At 38.3% G+C, this 12,896-nt stretch overlaps 1 non-coding gene across 1 annotated transcript; it reads left to right on the top strand.

Annotated features, from left to right (window-relative positions):
* The first annotated feature begins 12,531 nt into the window (after nucleotides 1-12,531).
* LOC135147426 (small nucleolar RNA R71) lies at nucleotides 12,532-12,638 on the top strand. Its single transcript, XR_010285003.1, has one exon. It is a non-coding gene; the product is annotated as a small nucleolar RNA R71 (small nucleolar RNA).
* The last annotated feature ends 258 nt before the right edge of the window (nucleotides 12,639-12,896 follow it).

Here is a 12,896-nt window from a genome sequence, read left to right on the forward strand (position 1 = left end):
GTCTTTAACCAACTTGCGCCTCAATCTATCTGTGCGTATATATGTACAACACTTAGACATTTCTTTTATTCTCAACTCTTATACACACGACTATACATACACGCCAAAACCCTCTCCCCACTGTTTCAAATTTCACGAACTCAGCCATCTTCAATCGAACTAAACACCAACAAAATCTTGTCCATTTTGTGATCTGAGACCAGTTTTAGAATCCCTGAGACAAGAGCTTTCATTTGATACCAGATTCTCAACGATCCGTTGTTAGTTTTCGAAAGTTTTTTTTCGAAACTTTTCGTATTCTAGGCTAGTTTTGTACGAGATTTTAGTGTCAATAATTTGCGAAGCCGATCCCATAATTCTTAGAATTTCGAGAGGAACAACATACTTGAATTTCATCGAAATCTAAAATTATTGGAATTAGGGTTTTACGGAGCGTTATTAATTAATTATTTTCGTGACATTAGTGAAAATTTGTTCGTAATTATTCGTGAAACGAAATTTATAATCATTTTTAATTTTAATTAAAAATGGCTGCAGATTTTGATATTCCGAAAACAAATTTCACGATTGTTGAAAATAATAATTTAATTACGCAAGCAAATTATCGACGCTGGGTTCGATATATGTCAGAGTTTTCCTTTGCTAGATTTGCTTTAACTGAATCAGTAATGCTTAACAAGTCTCTACTTCGAGATTTTCTGTCTTCTGTTTCTGTTGTAAATGAAGGACAGGTATTTGGACTCAAGTGTGTCATTCAGGGACGAACACTCATTATAACTGAACACACCCTGAACAATGCACTCCATTTGCCAACTGAAGATTTCGAGGCAATACCTGACAGAGCTGAAAGGATCAATTTTTTCTATGCTATCCACTGTCAGAGGGAAGCAGATGGTGAACTTCCAGCCAAGCTATATGTCAAGCACTTACCTCGAGAATGGAATTTCTTCTTTAATTCCATTTCTCATGTATTTGCACCAAAAACTGGAGGATTTCATGGCATTACAACCTTCAATCAAGAAATTTGAATTGCAATCGCACATAATACAAGGATCAATCTGGGGCATCTGATAATGGGAGCTTTTCAGGACTCTCTAAGGAAGAACAGAAATGTACTTCTCTATCCTCGGTTCTTCCAGATAGTGCTGAATCAAATGCTGACCCCTGCTGAGAGAGCTGTCTATCCAAATATAGACAATGTCATATGCTCCTTCATGAGCACAAGGGTGATCTCTATGCTGGAGAACCATCAGAACTACACCAACAATGAGCATGTGGTCCTTCCGGAGGCAATGCAAGAATTTCTAAACAACCAGAACTTGCCTCCACCACATGTTCAGAAGGTTGCTGCTCCTGTAGTTCCTGAAGAGGAGGTTCCTGAAGAACAATCTGAGCAAGTCACTGAGCCACCTAGTCAAGCCAATGTTCCTGAGGCTCAAACTTCTCAAATTGAAAAAGAAGTGATAGTGGAAGATGCAGAAACATCCTCAGACAACAATGCTCAATCTGAAGGAGAAGATTTTTTACAGGATAATTCCACTGATTCTGAGGATGAAGTGGATACTCCTGTTCAAACCACTGCAGCTGCACCTTCTGATGATGCCATGGTGGATATTGATGAGCTTTTCAACAACACTTACAATCCACTGCTACAGTCAGGTATCCCTTCTGACTCTGACAACTTGTCTTTCAGTGCACCTGATTGGGTTCAGAATCTTTTGGATTCCAATCAGCTATCACCACCTATCACAAATGCCAGTGAATTTGAAATCCCCCAAATTCATAACCAAGGAATCACTTCACAAATCCTTGAAGCAGAAACTTCTCAACCCCTCAGCCAACCACTTATTATTTCTGAGAGAGAGGGAGAAAGTGCCTTAAGTGCACCACAAAAGGAGATCGTTTCTGAAACTGCAGCTCTGTCTCCTAGTCAGGAAAGGAGAATAGAACCTGAGACAACTGCAGATATGTCTATTTCTTCACCACCTCAGCCACATGATATTCCAATGCACAGTGAGGTTGCACACACAATTGAAGAATTGACGGTTGCTAACACTTTGTCGTCCATGTCAGGGATAGACACTGTTGTTTCTGATCCTATTCAGGATCAAGTGCCTTCACAGGCTTCTGGGGGAAACTTGGATGAATTGCCAAATTCTCCATCCTTGTCTACCCCCCTGGGAGGAACATTCCCAGATCCCTTAAGGGACTCTTCACCTCTCGAAGGTGAACGGCAATCTGTTTCTGAGCCCTTCGTATCAGGAAGTGTGCCAGTTATAGAGGACTTGTCACAAAGTCATTCGCCGTCACAGGAAGTTGTGGGAAACCAGGGTGCTTCGCCTATTCAAGGATCACATCCTTCGAGCCCTGTGTCTACCCACCCTGAGATTCCAACTCAGGATCCAACAAAGGACTCACTACCTTCGAGTAGTTGGCAACTTGTTTCTTATGACTCAGATTCATCTGACGAGGAAACTGAGGACGAAGGCTCACGAACCTTCATTGCACCTTCTGTGACCTCTCTAGAAGAGGCTAAGAAGATTTCATTTGCAGGTACATCCAAGGATGCTGGAACTTCTTTGAGTGAGAGGGAAACACTTACAGAACCTGTTATACAGAAACCCTCTGACCCACTGAGTGTTCTAGTTTTGAGTGAAATGAGAGAAACACCTGCAGAACGAACCAGTGAGAACCCAACAGCCCAACCTACACTTGAATCTACTATTCCAACTGTATCTGTGACAGAATTTGAAGCTCTGAAATTCAAAGTTCAACATCTTGAAGCTGAGAATCTTGTTCTACGGGAGGAGTTAGTGGAGATCAAATCTACAATGGAGCAAAGGTTGGCTGCTCTCGAAGCTAAGTTGCTGGCATCTCAACCTTCCAGAGAGGATTACTCAACTGAAGGGGAGAGAGCAGCAGAAAAAGCAAGAGGAAAAAGGGTGATCACAGGGGTGTCTGAAGAACTGATTGACTCTGCTCTTAAAAGTCAATTCGGTTACAGTCATGATGAATACATCCCTGAGTTTGTTGATGACAGGGTGATTAGGATGGTTGGTGCTGAGGATGATGATCTGGAAGAAGGAGAAATCCCAGACAATGAAGTCTTTGCTGATGAACTTGCATATCACAATGACATCTTCCCTCCTGAAGAGTTTGAAATTGCAAATCCACAAGATATTGCTGATGTTTCTAGGGATTTTGCTGAGCAAAGGAGAGCAAGGGAGAAGTTAGAAAACCAAAGACGGATTCGAAGGGAAAGGAGACTTGCCAACTTACACAAAGATGGAGATGAATGGGATATTGCTAGATCTGTGTTTGATTTTCCAGAGGTCACTCAAGAAAATAATGATGACGAAGTAAAAGATATCTTTGACTCCTTCAGAAACAACTACAAGGATCTACATGATTATCACGAGGTGTTAAATGATATCATTTCTACTGTGTCAGTTGTTGTTCTTCCAAGAAGAGGATGGATGGTCAACATATGATTCGAACTAAAGAAGGAAGGCCATGGACTTAAACATGTTTCAAGTCAATTTCTCAGAGATCTCTCTCTGACTGAGTTGTTTGTGGTAAGGAATAAGGTCATCTCAACCGGGAAGAAGCACAATGAAGTTTTCAGAGATATGGTGGAAGAGTGGATCACTGATATTGGACTAGAAATTCATGACAAGCCTTCAGTTATCAAGTATTTCAAGGATGGTATGATTCAGAGTATTGGACTCACTGATGAAGCATTGTCAACTTACAATCCTCGTATACTGAAATATCTGGAAGCTCAAGTCAAGGAGAAGAGCTCAAGGACAAGCAAGGGAAGACTAACTGCTGAACTGCTATATGCCTATCGTCTGAACTTTGCTGCTCTGAGAGACTTGGACTTATCAGCCATCAATCGTCAACCACCATATCCATTGCCTCTACTCAACCCTGAAGTACCTGAGAATCCAAATGCTCCTGTTGTCACTCACAATCCAACATCTGTTATATTCAAAAAGAATAAAGACTCTGAGGCCACTGCTATACCACTTACAGAGATTGGAAAATTCTCCTCCAAAAGAATTATTCGTGCAGTTGCTGCTGTTAAGTGGTCAGTAGTAAAAGAAGACAAGAGTGTGCTCAAAGATTTGATTGATCTTCTGGAGATAAGGAAAGCTGTAGAGACTGTCCACAACACTTCAAGGGTTCGTGCTCATCCATCAAGAATCATCATGAAAATTGAAGGAATGGAGCTGAATATCACTTTTAAGAAATTGAAGAAGATGGTCCATCTACAAACTCTAGAGAAGATGAAGAAAAATCTGGAGCAACCACCACCTGAGAATACACTGGAGCAAGTGGCACTGAGTACCATAACTGCAAGGATTGAAGAGATTGAGAATAAACTCACTCAGAAGAGAGTAGAGGAAGCTGCAAAGAGGAGAGCTGAGCTTAATCTGATGAATGCAAGAGCCAAGTGACAAGGCTGTCGTATACCTATCAAATAATAATTCTAACAATTCCTCCTAACAATGTAGCAGGGCAAGTCAGAGTCGATCCCACAGAGACAAATGTGTCAAACTCTAGTTATTTCTGACCAAGTTTAACTAAGCAAGGAACACAATAATATTTTGAGATTTATTAAACTAATTATACTAAGGCAAATAAGGATTTTATCAAATAACTAAAAACATCCAGAATTAAGCATCCCCACTAGCATGAATCAATGCAATTACGATTCCCTACCCCAATAAATCAGATATATTACTCAAGAGGAAAGATGCACCCTATAAAATACCAATAACCTCTTCCGAGTATTAATGGCTTCTCTAAATATACAATCAAGCCTATTTCCATGGTATCATGCAATTTAGAGACATTAAACACAGCATCTTGACTTCCTAACAATCCATTCTACCTATTTCCATGGAGAATTTCATGTCCTTATTGGATAAATCACAACCATCTAAATCCAACTTCCGATGGTAGATAGATATCTGGTTCGAACAAATCACATAATCATGCCTGACATGCAATTGCTAATTAACACAACTCAATAAGCAAGAGCAATTAAATAATCAATTTGGGGTTGGGGGAATCATGCATCTATCATAGCTAGGGTTCAACTTAACCCCGGATTACAAATCTACTCACTCATAATTAAACTAACAAAGCACAAGATATAATAAGAACGCATAATTAAACTATTATTAAGAATAGAGAAACAACCTTCAATCTTCAATCCTTGAACAAGAAGAAAAGTAAAAATCTCCTCTCTTCTCTCTCTATCTCTATGTATGTATCTCTAATAAATCTCTAATTGATCTCTAGAATAAAAGTATTTTAATGCTTTTTTGAAATTACAAGGCAGTCTCCGAAACCGAATAGGAGTCTGTAACTAAAATTCGCAGGTCTGTTTTCTCCACAGTTTCTGGGCTTTTCCAGTTGGGTTTTGGATATTGGACCATCTCTGAATTAAAGAAAATTCTCTAAGCTTCGCGTGGGCTGTAAGATCGTCAAAATCTGATGTACGGAACTCCAGATATAGCCCAAACAGCGAAATAATACGTGTAGCCCAATAAATCCGAATTTCCATCCAAATTTGAGTCCAATTAAGCTTTATTTCTTCAAATCCTTCCAACTTTAGGAATTCCTTGCACTCTACAATAAAACATTAAAATCTATTAAATAAATATCCAAATCAATGCAAAATACAATTAAATATAAGAATAAAATCATCTAGAATATATATATAATATATTCTATCAAAATATCCCCACACTAAGCATTTGCACGTCCTCGGGCAAATAAGCGAACTAAAATATCTATAACTAACTACCATCACTTTCGTAGATGACACGATTGCATTGAGCGCATGCAACAAGCCGTTAAACCCCTAGGCAGCCCTAGTAGGACGAGTTTTGTCTCGTGAGGGTTTGTAGAAGATATACCCACAAAATCAAATATTTTCTGCCAAGTCTCAAACATGCAACTAATATGAATGCAATCTAAATGAATATACATATACAATCATGAAAGCATTAACCTCGTCAACATATAATCTTCAGAATTGCAACAATCAAGGATTTCATCTATCTCACATTTTAGTCATGCAACTCTTTCACTGCAAGTACGGAGTGAATCGTGTGTGCTCAATATGCTCTCTAATGAAACAATACAAAGACCAACAAACTTCAACAGAGTCTTAACCATGAGCCGTTAATCAGAATAATGCTTAAACACTTCGTTACATTAGAGTCAACTATATAGCCTAGGGTCACCAAGGAACTTCTATGCCTCTCTTATATTTTTCTCTCTTTTTTTTTTCTATGCTTGGTCTAAGGTCGGGACGCTTCTCAGGGTAAGTGAGTTACGACCACCATAAGACTTTGCTATCTCATTATTTTTCTTTTTTTTTTTTTTTCCTTTTTTTTTAAGTCAAGTAATTCTCCAGTAACCAAGGGTTGTGAAAAGTCACCAAGAAAATTTTATTTTCTAGTACATCACTTAATACCAGCATATGCACATGGATCGTCCCTTTCACATGACATTAAATTGTCACCCACTGATCTCAAAGGAGTACTCGATACTTTATTCTATTTTTTTTTTCTTTCTCTTTTTTTTTTTAGAAAGGCATATACATCCCACAGCTTCCCCAAACTTAAGATTTACATACTCTAAGCTCAAAAGAGAATAGTCAAAATTCTACGCTCGACTCATAGTAAAGACTCAAGAATTAAGCTAGCCTAAGTCTCGTTTCTGGAGCATTTACAGTGTAATTAAAATTTCCGCACAAGCAACTTCTAAGCATGCAAGACATCACATATGATCAAGACTACTAGCCAAGAAATTATGCAAATAAACCCATCACAAGAAATTAACTTGGTGTTATATACTTTCATGAATTATGCAAATGCAAACTAAAAATAAAAAAATAAAACAAAAAAACTACTAAAAAAAAACTACTAAAAAGAACTACATGCTCTAATAAAATGCAACTACATGAATTTTCTAAATTTAAGACAAGGCAATATACAATTTTTTTTCTAATTTTTCTAATTTTTTTTAAATTTTAATTATATATAATTTTTTTGAATTTTTCCATTCACTAAGAACTCATCCCCACACTTAAATGGTTCATTGTCCTCAATGAATAAATTAATAGTAATACATTCCTAAAAAAATAATAAAAAAAATAAAATAGAAAAATTATACAAAGAAAGGTTAAAAATACTCCCCTAGTGCATAAGCACGAAGTGTCGCTCGAAAAAGAGTTAGATTGCGCGGCTCCCTTTAATTAATATTTCAGTTCCAAGAAAACTCCAAATGTTAGATTTTAAAAATCTAACTCAATGTGGTTGTTGGTGGAGTGGTTGCAGTGTTTAGCTTTAAACACAAAGGTCTGGGTTCAATTCTTCTTGAGAGCAGTATTTTTGAACACATGCTTGTGCTGACTGCTGTGCCTGAAAACTTGGCTGCGCTGAAAATGAAAATGAATTGGGCCGGGTATGTTGATGGGCTGAAGTGAGCCCAACGCAGATTTGAACAAACAGCAGTCTTTTTTTTTTTTTTTCAATAAAATCCTCAGCCACTTATAAAATTGCACTCTTTTCTGAAACACTTCAAACAAAATTTATCAAAGCATCTTATGGGAGTAAAAAGAAATTATATATATATAAATCTAATCAAATAAAATATTATTAATATTACTACTAATAATACTAATAATAAATATGATAATATAATAATAATAGTAAGTGGAATAATAATTATACAAACTTACAAGAATCATGGGTTGCCTCCCAAGAAGCGCTTTTTTAAGGTCTTTAGCTCGACCTCCTCAAGAATTATTCTGACGAAGGGGTAGAAAACAGAATCTCCACCTTCTCATCAATTGGCTCACCAGCTCTGTAATGTTTTACTCTTTGGCCGTTCACCTTAAAAGTCCCACCAGTGGTATTCCATAATTCAATGGAGCCATATGGATAAACTTTTCGAATTTTAAATGGACCCGACCATCTTGAACGAAGCTTACCAGGAAAGAGCTTTAATCTTGAATTAAATAAAAGAACCAAATCACCTTCATTAAATTCCCTTCGCAGTAGACCCTTGTCATGCCATCTTTTTGTCTTCTCCTTGTAGAGCTTAGAACTTTCATAAGCCTCAAAACGAAGCTCGTCTAGCTCATTAAGTTGAAGAAGTCTTTTCTCACCAGCCACCAGTGGATCAAAATTTAAGCTTTTGATGGCCCAAAATGCACGATGTTCCAACTCAACTGGAAGATGACAGGCTTTCCCATAAACTAGTCTATACGGAGTTGTCCCAATAGGAGTTTTAAATGCGGTCCTATACGCCCAAAGTGCATCATCAAGCTTCATAGACCAATCTTTTCTTGATTTTTCAACTGTTTTCTCCAAGATAGTCTTAATTTCGCGGTTGGAGATCTCAACTTGACCACTAGTTTGAGGATGATATGAAAGGCCTACCTTATGATGTACTCCATATTTCTTTAACATAGCTTCAAAGCGATTTTCAAGAAAATGCTTTCCTCCATCACTAATTAGAATCCTTGGCACTCCAAATCTAGGAAAAATCGTCTTCTTGAAGAATTTGCTTACAACACGGGCATCATTAGTGGGAGTTGCAATGGCTTCAACCCACTTGGAAACATAGTCAACAGCGAGTAAGATATATTTGTTCCCAAAAGATGAAGGGAATGGTCCCATGAAGTCAACTCCCCAAACATCAAAAGGTTCCACTTCGAGTATGTTGTTTAGAGGCATCTCATTTCTCCTCGAGATATTTCCAGTTCTTTGACAACGATCACAAGAGTGAACATAAAGATGAACATCCTTAAAGAGAGTTGGCCAGTAAAAACCACATTGAAGAATCTTTGCAGCAGTTTTGGTGGTGCTTGCATGGCCACCACATGGTGAATCGTGACAATGTGAGATTATAGAGGCAATCTCACTTTCTGGAACACATCTTCTAATGACACCATCTGCACAAGATTTATAGAGAAAGGGATCATCCCAAAAGTGCTTCCTCACATCATAGAAAAATTTCTTCTTCTGCTGAGATGAATACCCATGAGGAATAGTACCACTAGCCAAATAATTAGCTATATCAGCAAACCAAGGAACATCTATACTTGCAAGGGAAAATAGGTGATCATCAGGAAACGAATCATCAACCGGAAGGTCTTTAGTACAATCACCATCAAGAACAAGACGCGAAAGATGATCAGCAACCACGTTCTCAGCCCCTTTCTTGTCCTTAATTTCTAAGTCAAATTCTTGAAGAAGTAGAATCCAACGAATCAAGCGAGGCTTTGCATCCTTCTTGTTCATCAAGTATTTCAGTGCTGCATGGTCAGTGTGAACAATAACTTTCGATCCAACAAGATATGACCGGAACTTTTCCATAGCATACACCACTGCTAGCAATTCCTTCTCCGTTGTTGCATAATTGATTTGAGCTCCATCCAGGGTCTTACTTGTATAATAGATGGCATGAAGCTTTCCATCCTTCCTTTTTCCTAAGACCGCACCAATAGCTTGATCACTAGCATCACACATGATTTCAAATGGCAAATTCCAATCTGGTGGTTGTATGATTGGAGCAGAGATAAGAGCATTCTTTAACCTGTCAAAGGCCTCAACACAAGCATCATTAAAAACAAAAGGGACATCTTTGCCTAAGAGCTCAGTTAGAGGGCGAGCAATTTTTGAAAAATCTTTTATAAAGCGGCGGTAAAATCCCGCATGACCAAGAAAACTTCTTACACCCTTCACCGAGGTTGGGGGTGGTAAGCGCTCGACAACCTCTACCTTAGCTCTATCGACCTCGATGCCTCTGTTTGAGACAACATGACCCAAAACAACTCCCTCTTGTACCATAAAATGGCATTTTTCCCAGTTTAAAACTAGACTAACTTCCTTACATTTACGAAGCACCTTTTCTAAATTATGCAAGCAGATGTCAAAAGATGTTCCGTAAACAGAGAAGTCATCCATAAAAACTTCCATTATATTTTCAATAAAATCTGAGAAAATTGCCATCATACAACGTTGAAAGGTTGGAGGAGCACCACATAATCCAAATGGTAGTCTGCGATATGCAAACGTACCATAAGGACATGTAAAAGTCGTCTTTTCCTGATCATTTGGATGGACGGGAATTTGAAAGAAGCCTGAATATCCATCCAAATAACAGAAAAAAGAATGTTTTGCCAACCTTTCAAGCATTTGATCAATAAAAGGGAGAGGAAAATGATCTTTTCTGGTGGCCTTATTCAATTTACGATAATCAATACACATACGCCACCCAGTTACAGTTCTAGTAGAAATTAACTCACCCTTATCATTTTTGACAACGGTCATTCCTCCTTTCTTTGGAACTACTTGTACTGGGCTAACCCACTTACTATCAGAGATAGGGTAGATTATACCTGCATCAAGAAGTTTTAAAACCTCCTTTTTGACTACCTCCATCATATTAGGATTAAGTCTCCTTTGAGGTTCTCTAGAGGAGGCATGCTCGTCCTCAAGAATGATTTTATGCATGCACAAAGATGGGTTGATGCCCTTAATATCATCAATGGTGTACCCGATGACACTTTTATATGTTTTTAAAATCATGAGCAAACGCTCAATTTGATTGTCATCAAGCTCAGCATTGACAATAATAGGATATGTACTATTAGGACCCATAAACACATATTTCAAAGATGCAGGAAGTGGTTTTAGTTCTACCTGAGGAGGCGTAGAACTCTCCTTCACATCTTCATGGCTTAGTACATTGAGATGAGGTTGCATGACTGTTGGTGTTGCATCAAGAAGTTTCATATAGTCCGCACACTCCCAATTTTCAACATCATTTTCTCCCACAAGAACAGCTTGAAGTGGATCATCACATGATAAAGTGTTGATTTTGACGTTGATCGCTTCTTCTAGTGCATCCACCCTGTTTACAGATTCATCCATGGAGGGATGACCCATTGAGTTCTGAAGCTGAAATTCCATCTTCTCCTCTCCCACTTGAAAAGAAATCCTTCCACTTTTCATGTCGATAATAGCACCAGCTGTAGCTAAGAATGGTCTCCCAAGAATGATAGGAATATTTGCATCTTCTTCCATCTCCATGATAACAAAATCACATGGGATATAAAATTTTCCTACCTTGAGAGGAACATCTTCAAGTATACCAAGAGGGAATTTCACAGTCCTGTCTGCCAATTGTAGAGATATACGTGTGGGTTTCAGTTCACCCATTTGAAGCTTTTTGCAGATTGACAATGGCATTAAACTTACACTTGCCCCAAGATCACATAGAGCTCTTTTGATCTCAACATCACCAAGTTTCACAGGAATAGAGTAACTACCCGGATCAGCTAGCTTCTTCGGAAAAGTATTTTGCAAGATAGCACTACACTCTGCCGTCAATGAAATAGTAGAAGTCTCTTCAATTTTTCTCTTTCTTGACAAAATATCTTTAAGGAACTTTGCATAAGAAGGCATCTCAACTATAGCATCCATGAATGGAATGTTAATATGCAACTTCTGTAATATGTCAAGAAATTTACCGTACTTCTTCTCTAGCTTAGCTTTTGCCAACCTTTGTGGGAAAGGAACTGGTGGCACATATGGTGCAATAGGAACAACAGGTTCTTTCTTTTCTTCTTCCAATGCCTTTTTCTCTGTGACAATTTCAGACATACTTCCCTCATCATCTTCTTGAGCATCCACAGTGCTTTTGTTCACTCTTAACTCTGGCTCTTGCAATTCCTTGCCACTCCTTAAAGTTACAGCATTGATATGACCTTTTGGTGGTTGTTCAGTTTGGCCAGGAAGTTGGCCTTGAGACTTTGTAAGTTGATTCAATTGTAGAGCCATTTGAGCCACTGAAGTTTCTAGCATTCTGTTTTGAGCTTGCATATCCCGATTTATCTGTGTCTGCGAAACCATAAATCCCTCTAAGAGAGATTCCAAATTAGATTTCGGTGGTTGAGCTGTTGCATTCTGAGATGATCCCTGCTGAAAACCTGGTGGATGAGAAAAGTTATTTTGTTGAGGGTTCGCCTGATTGTTCTTGTAAGAGAAATTTGGATGGTCCCTCCAACCTGGGTTGTACGTGTTGGAATAAGGATTATATTGTTGCCTTTGATTTTGATTGTAAAGGGCATTTGCTTGCTCCATAGCTGCATCAGGTAAATTGTTTTGACAAGCATGTTGATTGTGCCCTTGTACCCCACATATTTCACAAGAAGCAACGGTAGGTGCTATTTTGGCATCTAATTGCTCAATCTTCTTAACAACTGCTTGCATAGTAGTATTGAGCATGGTTATAGAATCAACCTCATATTTACCACCCTTCTTAGATTGATTTCGATCACTGTACGGATAGTTATCATTAGATGCCATCTCATCCAAAAGAGTTCTTGCTTCCTTGGTACTTTTTGCCATAACCGATCCGCCAGATGCAGCATCGATAAAGATTCGAAACTCTTGTGTCAACCCATTATAGAATGTTTGGATCAGCAACCAATCAGGAATTCCATGGTGAGGACATTGTCTTTGGAGACGTTTGAATCTTTTCCAAGCATCATGAAGAGATTCATCGTCTTCTTGACGAAAATTAGATATGTCATTCCTTAGCTTGGCAGTCTTCTTTTGGCTAAAGAATTTAAGTAGAAAGGCCTTTGCTAAAGCATCCCAAGTAGTAAATTTGTTTGGCCCTTCATCTTTCAACCAATCCTTAGCTGCATCCCGAAGAGAAAATGGAAACAAACGCAGCTTGATAGCATCATCAGAGACATTGGTCATCTTTATTGTATCACACTTTTCAAGAAAACTCTCGAGATGATCAACTGGATTTTCAGAAGCCAAGCCCGCAAAAGAATCATTAGAGATGAATTG

Source organism: Daucus carota, chromosome 6 (genome assembly GCF_001625215.2).
Source record: "Daucus carota subsp. sativus chromosome 6, DH1 v3.0, whole genome shotgun sequence".
Lineage (NCBI taxonomy): Eukaryota > Viridiplantae > Streptophyta > Magnoliopsida > Apiales > Apiaceae > Daucus > Daucus carota.